This window comes from Thalassophryne amazonica, chromosome 18 (genome assembly GCF_902500255.1).
Source record: "Thalassophryne amazonica chromosome 18, fThaAma1.1, whole genome shotgun sequence".
Taxonomy (NCBI): domain Eukaryota; kingdom Metazoa; phylum Chordata; class Actinopteri; order Batrachoidiformes; family Batrachoididae; genus Thalassophryne; species Thalassophryne amazonica.
The window spans coordinates 51,600,539-51,619,254 of record NC_047120.1 but is presented as its reverse complement, the minus strand read 5'-3'; the positions used below and the strand labels follow the sequence as shown (position 1 = coordinate 51,619,254).

Here is an 18,716-nt window from a genome sequence, read left to right as displayed (position 1 = left end):
ACTTTCTGTAAATATTAGGAACTTAATTTCACTTATTAAATATCAGTGTGTTGATCTGCTATATGATATATTTAACTGAAATTTCTGATCCAGACAACCAATTATTTATAAGGGAAAATCATGAAAATTATCAGGGTGCTCAAACTTTTGCATACAACTGTATGTGTCCCTGCGACAGACTGGCGTCCTGTCCAGGGTGGGCTCCGCCTCACGCCCTGTGACTGCTGGGATAAGCGGTTGAAGATTAGTGAGTGAGTGTGTAATAAATGTTTGATCTCCTATTTAGAAAAGTGTGTTTTGAATGACACTTGAGGTTAGAATTCCATCTGGAAAAAGGATTTCTGGATTAGTCTGCTGCTGTAATTTTTAGGTGTGGTCTGTGAAATATTTTATTTTTAGAGATATATTTACACCCACACGCAGGAGTAGTGCAAGCAGGGGTATCGTTTATGGTCCTGTGTATCCACCCATTAGAACCATTTCCACTGCTGGAACTCGCGGGACATTTCAGGGAGTTCAACACACCTGTCTTCAAAACAGGGGACCACACCTGAAAGGTCTTTTTTTGGAGGGGAAGTGTGTGTGTGTATCTTTTTGGGGGCGAGATAAGTCCCTCCATACATCTGAGCTGCCCTTAAAACCCTCTGGGTAGGGCTTGACGCTGATAGGTCATCAACAGCGCCAAGCCAGACAAGTGAAATGAGTGAGAGCAAGAGCAGAAGAACCAAAACAGAACATGGACAGCAGATGTGATGAATGGGCCCAGGGGATGGTGCAGGTGTTGTTGGTTTTCTTTTCAACTGACAAGATCCAGCAAGGGTTCCTCGAATCCTCCACGACATCTGAGAAATAAGTCGTATTTCCAGTGGTGGACAGGGACCTCAATCAATCATTTATTTCTATAACCCTTTCCAGCAGTCAGATGGTGTCCAAAGTGCTTCACAGTGAAATCAAAGATCAAGAAGTTCACAAAGATAAAACAAACATACAATACAATTACAACGGCACTTAAAAACAAAAGATGTCATATCACCACTAGGTATTAAAAGCCACTTTAAATAAATAAGTCTCGAGCTTTGATTTAAAAATTGCTCGGTTAGAAATAGTGCATAAATCAGTCTGAGACCAGCTATCGCAAAAACACGATCACCCCAGAGTTTGTATTTTAACCTCAGAACATTCAAGTAAAGTTGGCCAGACACGTGTAATGTCCTACTCTAAGTGTGGAGAGTTAAAATTTCAGACAAGGAGGATGGTGCCCTCCTATACCACTTCATCATGAAGCTGTATAACTGGGGATACAAAATGCAAAACATGCACTATGCACAATTACTCCAATCACAGCCAGAGAAGCCTGTAATTTCTTCTGGGTTGTCTGGGTGTCTTGGTGGCTTTCTCCTTCTTCTCCTTCTTGCACAGTCACTCCGTTTTTGAGAACTTTCTACTCCACACTGATTTACCATAGAGTGCCAGTTTTCTTCAGACAAGTCAAGGGATGGATACATGAACATTTCCAAGTCACTGAATATGTCTTGAACTTTATTTACATCAGTTATGAAGAAATTAAAAACAGATTATTTGCAGGTGTTATACCAAAGCGTTCCTTTACTTATGCATCCCATCATCTTGGATTTTATATTTTTAATTAATTTATATCAAGTTGTAGAGATTTGCTTTGAGTTTGAGTCTAAGGAAGATCATTTTAGAATTTTTTTATATTAAGAAGCCTGATTTATTTTTTGTACTTGAAATGCCATAAATAAATTAACATGCGTGAAATACCAATTTTTCATTTTTTTTTTAAAAATTTTTCATTTATGTAGCACCAAATCACAACAGAGTTGCCTCAAGGCGCTTCACACAAATAAGGTCTAACCTTACTAACCCCAGAGCAGCAGTGGTAAGGAAAAACCCCCTCTGAGGAAGAAACCTCAAGCAGACCAGACTCAAAGGGGTGAACCTCTGCTTGGGCCATACTTTTATTTTTTTTATTTTTTTAGTATTCAGCCAAGAGGCTGAATACTTTTGCAAGCCACTGTAAATAGGATTTTTAGAATGACTATTCCAAGTAATTGATTAAATATACACATTTGGTTCATATTAAACACTAATACAAAGTTAACCATTGCCCTTCTTGTGGTTACATGACTTATAATGTTGAGCAATTTTGGGGTTCAACATCAGGGTACAAGTTTTTGGTCAGTGGACAACCCATTTATCTACCAACAGAACTTCTATACCATCACTTTAACACTTGCTATGTCATGTTTGTTGTTTGTATTTTTTTTTTTACATGGGTATTTGAACAATAATTTCCAAAATTTGAATTTTTAAAAGGGAAATTCAACAGCTGACCTAGAATGGAATGCATTATTTGAAATAAAAAATCTGACCTGAAATTACAGAAGAGGAAAAACTTAAAACTGGCTCTTTTTATGTACAAAGTTTAAAAATAATTCATACTTAATAATACATTATGATTTTGAATATAAGATGCCTTTTTAAATAAGTCCTTCACAATTTAAATTCAGCACTTCGATACAGACTAGATTATGGGGACAATTCTGAAATGTGAACCAATTAGAGTTGATTTACACTAATTTTTCTTTTCTGATTTAGTTTTGTGCTTCCTGATGTTAATGAGACCAACATAGGGAACTGTCTGAAATATTTAAACTGTAATTTATTGCAGCTTTTCAATAAAATCATCTGATGCTAAAAATCCCTGAAAAGTCACAGAACACTTGAATCAGGTAACAGTGAGGACAATTATTCCTACTGTGAAGATGAGCAAGTTAAAGTTTTTGTCACATTGTCAGAGAGACAATGTGACTCTGCAATTTAACTGTCATGTTACTCAAGGATAAGGAGAGCAAATTTTAAAAATAGGTGGTGATATCTGCCATGGCTGCAGTGTTACTGGTGGCTAATAAACTGTCTAATGGGTGACAATCATCTGTATACTTCTAGTGCAAAGAATCTCAAAGGTATAAATATATTTATTAATGTAGATTATACTGATGCTGTACATTTACAAAGAAAAGCATTAATTCCAATGCTGAAAACTGCACGTGAAATAGGTGATATTGCTTATCTCAGACATAAGCTGGCAGAGTAATCTCAGAACTTCAAGGTTATGATGTCATAACGTTTGTTATTCTTATATGATTGATACAATCACATTACAACATGGATTACTGAAGAGGGGGTTCAGAATTGCACATATTAACATTAATAGTCTGAGGAACAAAACTGGTGAGGTAACTAATCTGCTGCATAAATATAAACTACAACCCCTGGCAAAAATTATGGAATCACCGGCCTCAGAGGATGTTCATTCAGTTGTTTAATTTTGTAGAAAAAAAGCAGATCACAGACATGACACAAAACTAAAGTCATTTCAAATGGCAACTTTCTGGCTTTAAGAAACACTATAAGAAATCAAGAAAAAAAGATTGTGGCAGTCAGTAACGGTTACTTTTTTAGACCAAGCAGAGGAAAAAAATATGGAATCGCTCAATTCAGAGGAAAAAATTATTGAATCACCCTGTAAATTTTCATCCCCAAAATTAACACCTGCATCAAATCAGATCTGCTCATTGACACTGACCCTATGCCATGACATTGACCCTATGTGTCTTTTTGCAAGGAATGTTTTTGCAGTTTTTGCTCTATGGCAAGATGCATTATCATCTTGAAAAATGATTTCATCATCCCCAAACATCCTTTCAATTGTCCAAAATATCAACATAAACTTGTGCATTTATTGATGATGTAATGACAGCCATCTCCCCAGTGCCTTTACCTGACATGCAGCCCCATATCATCAATGACTGTGGAAATTTACATGTTCTCTTCAGGCAGTCATCTTTATAAATCTCATTGGAAAGGCACCAAACAAAAGTTCCAGCATCATCACCTTGCCCAAGGCAGATTCGAGATTCATCACTGAATATGACTTTCATCCAGTCATCCACAGTCCACAATTGCTTTTCCTTAGCCCATTGTAACCTTGTTTTTTTCTGTTTAGGTGTTAATGATGCCTTTCGTTTAGCTTTTCTGTATGTAAATCCTATTTTCTTTAGGCGATTTCTTACAGTTCGGTCACAGACGTTGACTCCAGTTTCCTCCCATTCGTTCCTCATTTGTTCTGTTGTACATTTTTCGATTTTTGAGACATATTGCTTTAAGTTTTCTGTCTTGACGCTTTGATGTCTTCCTTGGTCTACCACTATGTTTGCCTTTAACAACCTTCCCATGTTGTTTGTATTTGGTCCAGAGTTTAGACACAGCTGACTGTGAACAACCAACATCTTTTGCAACATTGCGTGATGATAATCCTCTCCTTTGTTTCAATTGACATCTCTCGTGTTGGAGCCATGATTCATGTCAGTCCACTTGGTGCAACAGCTCTCCAAGGTGTGTTCACTCCTTTTTAGATGCAGACTAACGAGCAGATCTGATATGATGCAGGTGTTAGTTTTGGGGATGAAAATTTACAGGGTGATTCCATATTTTTTTTCCTCTGCTTGGTCTAAAAAAGTAACCGTTACTGACTGCCACAATCTTTTTTTCTTGATTTCTTATAGTGTTTCTTAAAGCCAGAAAGTTGCCATTTGAAATGACTTTAGTTTTGTGTCATGTCTGTGATCTGCTTTTTTTTCTACAAAATTAAACAACTGAATGAACATCCTCCGAGGCCGGTGATTCCATAATTTTTGCCAGGGGTTGTACATGTACTTGCTATCACTGTAAAAAATTCCCTTGCTTTTAATTAAACCATTACTTAAAAAGCCATCACTTGACCCAGCTATCTTAGCTAATTATAGGCCAATCTCCAACCTTCCTTTTCTCTCAAAAATTCTTGAAAGGGTAGTTGTAAAACAGCTAACTGATCATCTGCAGAGGAATGGTCTATTTGAAGAGTTTCAGTCAGGTTTCAGAATTCATCATAGTACAGAAACAGCATTAGTGAAAGTTACAAATGATCTTCTTATGGCCTCAGACAGTGGACTCATCTCTGTGCTTGTTCTGTTAGACCTCAGTGCTACTTTTGATACTGTTGACCATAAAATTTTATTACAGAGATTAGAGCATGCCATAGGTATTAAAGGCACTGCGCTGCAGTGGTTTGAATCATATTTATCTAATAGATTACAATTTGTTCATGTAAATGGGGAGACTTCTTCACAGACTAAGGTTAATTATGGAGTTCCACATGGTTCTGTGCTAGGACCAATTTTATTCACTTCATACATGCTTCCCTTAGGCAGTGTTATTAGAAAGTATTGCTTAAATTTTCATTGTTACGCAGATGATACCCAGCTTTATCTATCCATGAAGCCAGAGGACACACACCAATTAGCTAAACTGCAGGAATGTCTTTCAGACATAAAGACATGGATGACCTCTAATTTCCTGCTTTTAAATTCAGATAAAACTGAAGTTATTGTACTTGGCACCACAAATCTTAGAAACATGGTCTCTAACCAGATCCTTAGGGCCCTGTCCCACTGACGTTTAGGAGAATTTGCGCATGAAATGAGGAGACAAAAGCTGAGCATCCGCAACAAAGGTGGGCGGAAATGACAAATGTCCCGGGGTGGATCAGCGAATACATGAGGAAGAAAAGCGGATATAACAGGCAACAGAAGCGAAGGCGACCGCGGAGGCGCCCCCATGAGGGGCACAGCGGCCGTGATGCACTCGCTTCATCCGTGCCCACTCTGTCTGCATGCGTGACATACCATTTGCGACTGTGATGTGGCCGTGCTGGGCACGCGTCATATCTGTTTTGCACGCTGTCCCGGTCCGCCGCCAAGCCGCGGCTACCCGTCGGTTGCGGATATTAGCGGATGACAGGGGATATGCGGCGCGTTGGTTGTGTATGTCCTGCGTATGTCTTCAGTATGTGTTCAGGCAGTGATGCGGATCTCATCCGCAGCAGGATTTTTGAGCCGCTCAAAAATCCTGGCTGCGGACATGCGTGCCTCTGCGGATGATCACGGACGTGTTCGGATGGCAGCCGACTCATACAGGAATGTTACACGGTTATTGCGGTTGTTTGGCGGATGTGGGCCACTTTTGTGCGCATTCCATCCACAAATCCTCCTAAATGCGAGTGGGACAGGGCCCTTACTCTGGATGGCATTACCCTGACCTCCAGTAATACTGTGAGAAATCTTGGAGTCATTTTTGATCAGGATATGTCCTTCAATGCGCATATTAAGCAAATATGTTGGACTGCTTTTTTGCATTTGCGCAATATCTCTAAAATTAGAAAGGTCTTGTCTCAGAGTGATGCTGAAAAACTAATTCATGCATTTATTTCCTCTAGGCTGGACTATTGTATTTCATTATTATCAGGTTGTCCTAAAAGTTCCCCGAAAAGCCTTCAGTTAATTCAAAATGCTGCAGCTAGAGTACTGACAGGGACTAGAAGGAGAGAGCATATTTCACCCATATTGGCCTCTCTTCATTGGCTTCCTGTTAATTCCAGAATAGAATTTAAAATTCTTCTTCTTACTTATAAGGTTTTGAATAATCAGGTCCCATCTTATCTTAGGGACCTCATAGTACCATATCACCCCAATAGAGCGCTTCGCTCTCAGACTGCAGGCTTACTTGTAGTTCCTAGGGTTTGTAAGAGTAGAATGGGAGGCAGAGCCTTCAGCTTTCAGGCTCCTCTCCTCTGGAACCAGCTCCCAATTCGGATCAGGGAGACAGACACCCTCTCTACTTTTAAGATTAAGCTTAAAACTTTCCTTTTTGAAAAAGCTTATAGTTAGGGCTGGATCAGGTGACCCTGAACTATCCCTTAGTTATGCTGCTATAGACGTAGACTGCTGGGGGGTTCCCATGATGCATTGAGTGTTTCTTTTTATTCACCTCTTTTTGCTCTGTATGCACCACTCTGCTTTTAATCATTAGTGATTGATCTCTGCTCTCTTCCACAGCATGTCTTTTTCCTGATTCTCTCCCTCAGCCCCAAGCAGTCCCAGCAGAAGACTGCCCCTCCCTGAGCCTGGTTCTGCTGGAGGTTTCTTCCTGTTAAAAGGGAGTTTTTCCTTCCCACTGTCGCCAAGTGCTTGCTCATAGGGGGTCGTTTTGACCATTGGGGTTTTTCTGTAATTATTGTGTGGCTTTTGCCTTACAATATAAAGCGTCTTGGGGCAAGTGTTTGTTGTGATTTGTCGCTATATGAATAAAATTGATTTGATTTGATTTATGGAAAAAAATCTGGCAGCTGTGGTTACCAGGATAATTTTGTAAAAAATACAGAGAATATGTAAATGGTTTTACATAAAACATGTAAATTTTATAGTGTAAACCTGTTGTAATTTTATTGTCTATTTAGAACATAAAATCTGTGCAAAACAGTCACCTTATGTTTAATTACCCTCAAAATGTAGTTTAAACAGAAACATCACCTCTTTTTTCAAACCTTTAATTATCAGTATTTTACTGTATTTGTGAAAATTCTCATCTGTAAAATCTCACTGTATTGGACAGTTTTGGTTTAAACTACAGTCATTTGTAAAATATACAATGGTATATGATTATTTTAACATATTTGTACTGTTAAGTTTACACTTCAGTTTGGTTCCACATTTTACACATTATTGCTGTAAATTAAACACCACTCCATTGTTTTTCTTTCTACAATTTCTTTATGTTGTGATTTATTTCACCGTTAATTTAACAGATTTTTTTTTTTTTTTACAGTGTATTTCAGAAACTCATCAGGATTCTTCTTTTGATGACACTGAGTTATATATTGATGGCTACAATATTTACAGAAACAATAGAAATAGATTTGGTGGTGGAGTTGCTTTTTATATTCAAGATCACTTACCAACACAAATCAGAAATGATATGATGAAATTTAATATTGAAGTGTTATGGCTGCAAATTTATTTATCTCACCGTAAGCCAATTTTGCTGGGTTGTTGTTACCAACCACCAAATGCTAATTGTGAATATTTAGATACAATCTGTGAAATGTTGGACACCCATACTGCTGTGGGTCATGATATGTACCTTATGGGTGATTTCGACATTGACTGGTTTGCTAAAAACTGCCATTTAAGAAATAATATGTTTACTGTCACTGTTACATGAGGATTTACTCAGGCCATTAATGAACCCACAAGAATACATGTTAAGAATGATGGTAACAGAATATCAACATGTATTGATCATATTTTTACCAATTCTCATAAGCAGTGCAGTAAAGCAATTTCTGTTCCCATTGGCTGTAGTGATCATAACCTGATTATAATTGTATTAGCCACAATGGTAGGTGGACCTGGACCCACAGTAACATTCAAGAGGTCATATAAAATGTTTAATGATGTGAAATTTGTTGATGATGTGAAAGCTATTCATTGGTCTGGGGTGTTATCTATTCATAATCCTGAAATTACACTTGCTTTTAAGATTTAATAGTTTATTCATGCCTTTAGTAGAAATTAATGCTCCTTTGAAGAAGTTTAATGTCAGGAATATGGTTGGATGATGAAATTAAAGACTCTATTAAAATGAGAGATAACAGGAAATAAATAACAGGAAAATCATGACAGGAAATAAATCTGACTGGGATCTTTACCGTAAAATGAGGAATTCTGTCACTAAACTGAATAGAAAGAAAAAGAAAATGTTTTTTGAGGATCAAGTTCAGAAAGCTGGAACTGATAGCAAAAAGATATGGAATATTTTAAATCAGATGACCGGTAAGAAAAATGGAATAAAGTCATCCTTTCTTGAGGTAAATAATAAATTCATAACAAAGCCAGTACATATGGCTAATTATATTAATGATTACTTTATAAGCAAACTAGATAAATTAAGAGAAAATATGCCTAATCTGAGTAATGTTAAATCCTATCTACTGATAAGAAATAAAATTATGACTAATAAAAACATCAGGTTTAAATTTGAAGAAGTAAGTATAAATAAGGTAAAGGATTATTTGAAATCCTGTAAAGACAAGCCCCCGGGTGTTGACGGTCTTGACAGTCGGCTTCTCAGGCTAGCAGCCGATTGTATCGCTCCTGTTTTAGCTCATATAATAAACCCCAGTTTTGCTTGCAACACATGTCCACAAGCGTGGAAACAGGATAAAGTTATTCCACTACTGAAAAATAAGAAAATTCCATTCTTGACTTCAAACAGTCGACCAATAAGTATTCTACCTGTGTTGGGAAAAATCATGGAGTCTACTGTATATGAGCAAATCAGTAATTATTTTTCATTGAATAATTTAATCACTGATTTTGACTCAGATGTCCGATGATTGGCTCAGAGAGGTCGAAAAGAATATAGTCGGCACCGTGTTTCTTGATTTCTCTGCTGCGTTTGATATCATTGATCATGATTTGTTATTGGAAAAAACTTGCTGGCTATGGTTTTGAGCTATCAGCTCTTACTTGGATTTATAGTTATTTATCTAACAGGACACAGACAGTGTTTTTTAATGGCAGTTTTTCTAGCACCAGGAGTGTTGTATGTGGAGTGCCACAAGGGAGTTGCCTCAGTCTACTATTATTTAAAATTTTCACAAATGATTTACCATATATTTTTGATAAAGTCAGTATAGTGCTGTATGCAGATGATTCAACTATCTATACATCAGCAAGTTCGCACAATGATTTAGAAGTTGTTTTAAATATGGAACTGCACAAGGTAGTTGACTGGGTTACATCCAATAGAATAGAATGCCTTTTATTGTCATTATACGATGTACAATGAGATTAAAAGCCAACTCCAAAATCAGTGCAGGCAAGTGAGAAGAAAAGCAGCGATATCAAACAATATGTATCAAAAAATATATACGAGGTCTATTAGAAAAGTATCCGACCTTATTATTTTTTCAAAAACCATATGGATTTGAATCACGTGTGATTACATCAGACATGCTTGAACCCTCGTGGGCATGCGAGAGTTTTTTCACGCCTGTCGGTTACGTCATTCGCCTGTGGGCAGTCTTTGAGTGAGGAGTCGTCCACCCTCTCATCTCATTTCACAGAGCGCCGACTGCCAAGCGCTCCGGAGACAAACCACGGCTGGTGATTGCACGAGTTCATAACTACAGGAGGCCCGCAAAAGGAGAGGGAAGCTGTTCTACCAGGGGAAACTGGTGGCAATTTTTGAGGACTACTGCCCTGAAATTATGGAGCAGCGCACAGCATACCGAGAGGTGATGTTGGCACTTTACCAGCGGAGTTTCAAGCCATCGCTGCTGTACCCGGCCAAATTGAGAATTACAACCAAAGACGGTGGGAGGAAACGCCTCGCCTCTGTGAAGGATGCTGAGGACTTTCTGGCGTCACAGCGCTAAATCTGCAGTGATGTACGGTACCTGTGTGACACCCGTTCGACACGACATGTTACGCTGATGCTCTGACCCAAAGCCGGTGTAATTCGACAGCTGATTGTAGTGCCACCGCGCAGCATATCGGACAGCACACGTGGTTTCCAGCTGGGTGCCTTTATCGTCGATATCTCCCCCCCCTTTTTTTTATTGTTATAAAATAATAATGAAAAATATTAAAAATATTAATTATTAGTTATAAATAAATTAATATTAATACAAAATTAATAATAATAACTCTAATTAGGGGTCTTCATCTTGGTAGCACCAGCCAACTTAACTCCAATGACTGGCCATGTCATGTGGCTCCCAGCTAGGTGCTCTCATCACCCCTCTCTTTTTTTTTTTTACACTAAATTGGTCTCCTTATTTTCGTAATGCTCGCCTACCCTGTACCAAAACTGAACATGTCACGTGGCTTCCAACTGAGTGCTCCCACCGACCCCCACCATTTTTATTTATTTATTTATTTTATTTATTTACTTATTTTAATTATTATAAAATAATAATTAAAAATATTAATTATTAATTATAAATAAATTAATAAATAATAAAAATTAATAATAATAACTCTAATAAGGGCTCTTCACCTTGGTAGCACCAGCCTACTCAACCTCAAGGACTGGCCATGTTACGTGGCTCCCAGCTAGGTGCTCCCATCACCCCCCTTTTTTTTTTCCTCTTCTTCTTCAAGCGCCTCGTTTGTAGTAGCACTTGTCTACTGTACACCAAGAACAATGTTCCTGCTTATGTTGGTCTGATTTATGACACCTCACCATGCTTATTCGGCTGGCAACTGAGTTCTGGACCTCTCTGTTTGCAAGCCATTGGACAATGTTTACGGGGCAAGTTGCACCAGAGGAGACATACGGCTTACAGCCCCAGCGGCTATCACAGTTTTTTATCGTTAACATTCTTTTCAACATGTTAAATATTGATTAACTTTCAATCCAGGGAGAAGGAGTAGGTACACAGGGAAGTATATGTATGGAGTAGTGCATGGGAGAAGTATGCAGCTGCAGTTCGAGTCAGCTGCTTTTTGGGTAGTGCTAAGAAGGTCTGTTCTTTGTTCTTTGGATGTTCTGGGTAGGGTTGGAAGGGGGGGAGAGGGTTCTGTTTTTTACAGCAGGCACACGTGCAGGTCCATCTATTTCTTCTTATCTTCTGTGTGTCGGTACATGCATGTGCATATGTGTATGTATATGTATATATTTAGTTTTCCTTCCTTTTCTTTTTCTCATTTAAATGGTAATGACTAGACAAGTTAATTTGGTGAGCTGGAATGTCAGGGGTCTGAACCATGTTAAGAGGAAAAAGGTGCTAACCCATCTCAAACAATTAAAGGCAGAAATTGTGTTTCTGCAGGAAACTCACCTGCAATCATCTGAGCACTCTAAGTTATTTTCCAAATGGGCAGGGCAGTGTTTTCATTCTACTTTCCGGGCTAGGGCAAGGGGGGTGGCCATTCTCATGTCTAGGGACTGTAGTGTTTGAACCAACTCACATCATGGCTGACAGAGATGGCAGGTTCTTAATTGTCTCTGGGAAACTCTTTGATACCAGTGTTGTCCTAGTTAACATTTATGCTCCAAATGTGGATGATGTCACCTTCTTTGAAAAAACTTTTTCCAAGCTTCCAGAGTTAGACTCACACTACCTAATCATGGGCGGGGACTACAATTGCTGGATGGATCCAGTACTAGATCGCTCTTCTTCCAAGCCAGCTATGAGGACTAAGTCAGCCTCGTACATACAATCGTTTCTGTCAGAGGGCGGAATCTCCGATGTTTGGCGCCATCTTCATCCTGATGATAGGGCATATTCCTTCTTCTCTCCCGTGCACAATACATTTACCAGGATAGATCATTTTTTTGTGGATGACAAAATTGCTCCCCAAGTCAGCTTATGTGACTATCAGAGTATAGTCATCTCCAAGTATAGTCATCTCCACTAACCCTAACCCTAATTCTACACTACTCTCAGATGATAGCTTTATCAAGTTTATAGAGGAACAGATCTCTCTATTTCTTGAAACTAACAATACTCCTGGCATATCTGCACTCTCAGTCTTGGAAGCACTCAAAGCCTATTTGAGAGGCCAAATTATCTCATATACAGCAAACTTGAAAAGAAAATCCCGGAAAGACCAATAAGACCTCCTATCTGAAATCCATAATACTGACAAGGAGTATGCAAAACACCAAACTCCTGAGCTTTATAACAAAAAGACTGAACTCAAAACCAGATTTGACCTCTTGACAACCTACCAAACACAAAACACTCTCCTGAAAACCAATTGCACACTGTATGAACATGGGGAGAAATCGGGGAAACTACTCGCTAACTTGCTAAGGGGACGCAGAGCCAAACACATATCGGCCATCCGCTCTGAAAATGAGGAAATGACTTCCAACCCCAATGAGATCAACACTATGTTTAGAAATTTTTATTCCAGTCTATATTTCTCTGAATTTGACGGAGATGAGGCTAGTATTAGTACTTTTCTTGACTCACTACCTATTCCCTCTGTTCCCGTAGACCTCATGGAGAAGCTAGAGGCTCCTATATCACAAGCAGAAATAACCCAAGCCATCTCTCGGATGCAGTCTGGGAAGACACCGGGTCCTGACGGTTTTCCCACTGAATTTTTCAAACAGTTTTCCAAACCCCTCTCATCGCAATTTGCAACGGTCCTACATGAGTCACACCAACGTGGCTCACTTCCTCCATCACTAGTCGAGGCTTTCATATCATTTATCGCAAAGAAAGGAAAAGACACGACTGACTGTGCCTCCTATCATCCTATCTCACTCCTTAATACGGATGCCAAAATTTTAGCGAAAGTCCTAGCTCTCAGATTGGAAGAGGCCCTCCCTCATATAATATCCACCGATCAGACCGGCTTTATTAAAAGCCGCCATGACGTCTTCTCAACGTGCTATATACGCCTTCTCGAGATAAAATTCCGGAATGCATTGTTTCTATTGATGCGGAGAAAGCATTCGACCGTGTCGAGTGGAAATATTTGTTTTCAGCACTACGCAGATTTGGCTTCGGCCTCATGTTTATAGGCTGGATTAAGTTGCTCTACGCCACACCTAATGCAACTGTACGGATGAATGGCATAACATCCCAACCGTTCGTACTAAGCCGTGGAACACGACAGCGTTGTCCGTTGAGCCCGATCCTATTTGATTTAGCAATAGAGCCACTTGCAGTCGCACTCAGAAACAGCACTAACATCCAAGGCATCTATAGGGGCAGCGTGGAGTATAAAGTCTCTCTTTACGCTGATGACCTCTTATTGTATATCTCTGACCCAATTAACTCTCTGACCGCGGCGTTGTCTCTGTTTGAAGAATTTGGACGTATGTCTGGCTACAAAATTAACATCCACAAGACAAAGTTTTTTCCAATAAATGATGAGGCCCTGGTGGCTGATTACAGCAGCACCCCCCCTTAAAATTGAGAAAGGGCAGTTTACTTATTTAGGATTAGAGATCACCCGTAAATTTAAGGACTTATTCCGCGAAAATTTTGTAACTCTCCACAATCAGGTGAGAACGTCTCTACAACAATGGTCACCCCTCTCATTGACACTAGCCGGTCGTATAAATTCCGTAAAAATGAACATACTGCCTAAGTTTATATACCTATTCCAATCTCTACCTATTTTTGTTCCCAAATCCTTTTTTACTTTGTTGGATTCGACTATTTCTTCATACATCTGGCAGAATAAGAAACCCAGAGTAAGCAAAGCTGTCCTCCAATGTTTGAAGATCGACGGCGGCATGGGATTACCAAATATGCGCTCCTACTATTGGGCAGCGAATATTCGCTCTCTCGCCTTTTGGTATAAATACAACCTTCGATCGGATGGTCCAGAATGGCTAACAGTTGAGCTGAACTCAGTTCAAAACATTTCACTCTCTGCATTGCTTGGTGCCCCAACTAACTACCCAATACCCAAACAAATAAAAAATCCAGTAGTGCGCTCTGCTTTGAAGGTGTGGACTCAGTTTAGGAGGGCATTCAGTCTTGCCGAAATTTCCATGCTCAGCCCTGTTGCATTCAATCCCCTTTTTGCCCCGTCTCAGTACGATACCTCCTTTACGGACTGGCATAAAAAGGGCATCATTTCACTCTCACATCTATTCATGGGCAGCAGTTTTTCTTCTTTCGACGAACTCTCTGAGAAATTCTACTTGCCCAAAATGCACTTTTTTCGTTACTTACAGGTCAGAGATTTTATGCGATGTACCCTACCATGCTTCCCCAACAAACCAGGTGCTAATCCAATTGACACATTTCTCTCCTTTAATCCAATCTTGAAGGGCGCACTCTCTAAACTATACCGGAACATTATCGCACTCTCGGATTCGACACTAGACAGGACCAGAAAGGCATGGGAACAGGACCTAGGAGGCACAATATCCACCGACCGTTGGGACTTGATCCTAAACTCGATTCATAAATCGTCACTTTGTGCAAGACACTGCCTAATCCAATTCAAAGTGGTCCGTAGAGCTCACAGATCAAAGGCGGAATTAGCTAGCATATATCCCGATGTTACCCCCACCTGTGTCAAATGTAAATTGGGCGAGGCCGCCCTCTTCCACATGTATTGGTTATGCCCCCATTTACAAACCTTTTGGAGTGAGATTTTTCGCACTCTTTCAAATATCCTGAAACGTGAACTCCATCCAATCATATGATGGCCTTATTTGGTACCTTTGGGCCTGATGACCCCCGACTGACTTCGGCGGAGCACCACATGGTCTCCTTCTCTCTCCTGTTGGCCAGGCGGGCCATTCTGCTTAAGTGGAGGGAGGCGACCTCGCCCACACATACTCAATGGCTAAGGGACATTATGCACTGTCTTGCTCTAGAAAAGATGCGCTTCTCACTGAAAGGCACTGAGGGTAAATTCTATAAGACTTGGGGATCCTTCCTAACCTACTTTCATGATTCGTACGCGTTGTAAAATACGATTGCGGAGTAGGCCCCTGACATCCAAGTAGCTCAATATCTGAAGAACAACAAGCCTGCTGACTACTGTGTGTGCCTTAGCTGTATTTCTTTGGGGGGGGAGCAGGTTCAACGTCCTACCTCTATCCTGATAAGATCAAGAGGAGTCGTCATACGCTCCTACACAGGTGTTTGCATAACATTTGGGAGGGTAGAGCACTTAACTATACTTTCTATACCGGTACCTGCCTAATATTGGGAAGATATGTACTGTTGTTGTTATTATTGTTATTATATTTATTATATACAAGTCCAAGGTGCATCTGCTGCCTTTTTTTTCTTTTGTTTTTTCCATGTGTGTAGGTACATGTATATACATGTATGTATATATATATATATATATATATGTAGGTGCGTGTATGTATATATGTGAATACATTCGCGTTGGGAAATTTAATAAAAAGATTTTGAAAAGAAAAAAGGGACCTCGCAAATGACTTTAACCGGCAAAAACTGTGCTCTCTGAGCGCCCTTGAATGCAGCACAAGCTGCGCGTTGCGCTCTCCCAGGGGTCAAACTTTAACAATGCTCCAATCATATTGAAAAGAATACCACATTATTTATCTGATTACACAGCTTCCAAAAAGGTATAGTTTGGACTATCTATGACTGAATGTTCAGGAGTTATGGGGTAAAAACAGCAAATATGGTGACAAAGGTCAGTTTCAGTTTGTACAGGGGTCAAACGTTAAACTTGCTCCAATTTTGGTAAAAAATTATGCAAATTATTGGTTTAGTTAATAGTATTTTAAAAAGGAATAGTTTGCACCATTTGTCACGCTAAGTTATCATGTTACGAGGTAACATATGTCACATGTCATAGAATCCAATGGACGTCAACCTTGTTTGACCTTTACTTTGGAGACCAAGCATTCGACATAGTCAAAACTATTCCATTTATTAATCCTATTCACTCAACCAATAATTTGCATCACTTTTTACCAAAACTGAAGTAACTTTAACTTTTCACCCTTGTACAAACTGAAACTGACCTTTGTCACCATTTTGCTGTTTTTACCCCATAACTCCATAACATTCAGTCATGGATAGCCCAAACTATACATTTTTGGAATCCTTATGATGACACAAATAGTGTGGTATAGTTTTCAACGTGATTGGAGAATTTTTATATTTTGACCCCTGTGTAATTCTTTATTGACCCCTGTAGCTCATTAGAGGTCACCTCAAGGATGTCTCCATATCTGAAAATAAACATTAGTTAATTTAGAATATGTGTGCCACATTTCATGCTTTTATCACAAACTGAACAATTGTTTTGGTTATCTACTGCACTACTACAGCAATGTTCATTTTGTGACCATGAAAACACAATTTACAGATCTATGACGCCCATTGGAGCGCTTGAAATTACCATTCCACTCATGCATTTTTTACACGCATTGTTTATAGTTTTTCCTATATTGGTCTGCAAAAATGTTGTTTTAACATTACATGAAAATTGGTCCATGGCGCAAAAAGCTTGTGGGCCGCTGCTCTAGGCTATATGAAACTTGGACTCGTGACGCTATAATCCAGATTCCTGACCTATAATAGCATAATACATAAACATTACATTGCCACCCCACATAATAGTGCCTGTCCCTGCTTGCCACCCCATGAATTTATCTCTAGATCCGCCCCTGAGCACAGGTATTATTGTGGTTGCTTTGAGGCAGGACGGGATAACTGTCTGGTCCAGAGAGAAGTTGAAGATCCTGGTGAAGGTGGGAGCAAGCTGGTAGGCACACGCTCTGAGCACCTTGCCAGATACTCTGTCGGGGCCGGCGGCTTTCTTAGGATTCACTGCCAGGAGCACCTGTCTGACCTCATGCTTCTGTACAGTGAGTGCAGTAGAGCAGGAGAGCGGTGGGGGTGGGGGCAGAGCTTTAGCAGATGAGTGCTGCTGGGATGTATCAAAACGGGCAAAGAAGCAGTTTAGCTCCTCTGCCAGTGGCGCACTCAGGTCTCCTGATGGCACATCACAGCCCATGAAGTTTGTGATGTCTTTCATGCCCTGCCACACCTCCCGTGTGTTGTTGCTGGCCAGGTGGGACTCTATGCGCAACCTGTGGTCCTCTTTGGCCCTTCTCACTCCTCTTTTCAGGTTAGCTCGAGCAGCGCTGTACAGCGCTCTGTCGCCAGACCTGAAGGCTGCGTCTCGAGCCCTGAGGAGTGCGTGGACTTGGCTGGTCATCAAGGGTTTCTGGTTTGGGAAGACCCGGATGCTTCTGTCCACAGTCACATTCCTGACACAGAACTGGATATAGTCCAGTACGGTTCCCGTGAATGTCTCCAGTTCCTGATGTTCGAATAATAAGCTAGTGTTAAATATAGTAAAGACTAATTGTATGATTGGCGCTAGTCATGTTATTATGAAAAAATCCCGTATTAAACATTAAAATGAATAATATGAGAATAAATCAAGTACAGGAGACTAAGCTGCTGGGTGTAACGGTAGATTCAAAATTATCATGGACAAAACATATAAATAATATTTTTGTAAAAATGAGCAGGGGTATATTGATTATAAGGAGACATGCAAGGTTTTTAAGTTGTACAACATTGAATTACGGTATTAAAGCATTATTATTAGTATACGTGGATTATAGCCCAGCAGTTACGTCAAATGCTTCTGGTGAAATGATTAATAAATTACAGATTATTCAAAACAGGGCTGCTCGTATAGCACTTAATTGCAGTTATAGGACTAACATTATTACAGTGCACAAAAGTTTAAACTGGCTGTTAGTCAAAGATAGACTATTATATTCACTGATTATTTTTACTAGAAAGATTATTGTCACTAAGTCACCTCGTATTTTGTTCAGGAATTTCTCCTTCAGTTCAGAAAATCATAGATACATAACCAGACATGCTGTGGTGGTAAATTTTACGTTACCTGTGGCCAGGACTAATGCCATAAAAAACAGTCATATTTAGGGATATGAAGGAATGGAATTCATTACCGGAATGCATTAAACTAATTTCAAATGAATGTTCTTTTAAGGAACTTCTAAAGCAGTATTTACTGACATAACTAGCAATCTGGGTTTAATTTTTTTTTTTTTTTTTGGGGGGGGGGGGTCATTTACAGTTTTTCGTGTATACAGACTGACCAGATGTGATGATTAATTTGAGTGGGAGTTGATTGGTTTTGTTTATTTTTTCCTTTATTTTTTTTTATATATATATTTGCATTTTTGATTTTTGATTATTGTATATTGTGGTTGTTGTTTTGTGTGGACCCCAGGAAGAGTAGCTGCAGCTAATGGGGATCCTAATAAATACACAATAAACAATAAACAAAGTCACTCAC

General features: G+C 39.4%; 1 protein-coding gene across 1 annotated transcript in view; it reads right to left on the bottom strand.

Moving 5' to 3' along the window:
* Nucleotides 1-18,716, bottom strand: part of LOC117531047 (double C2-like domain-containing protein alpha) — a 76,367-nt gene that overhangs the window by 2,869 nt on the left and 54,782 nt on the right. The window lies entirely within an intron of this gene.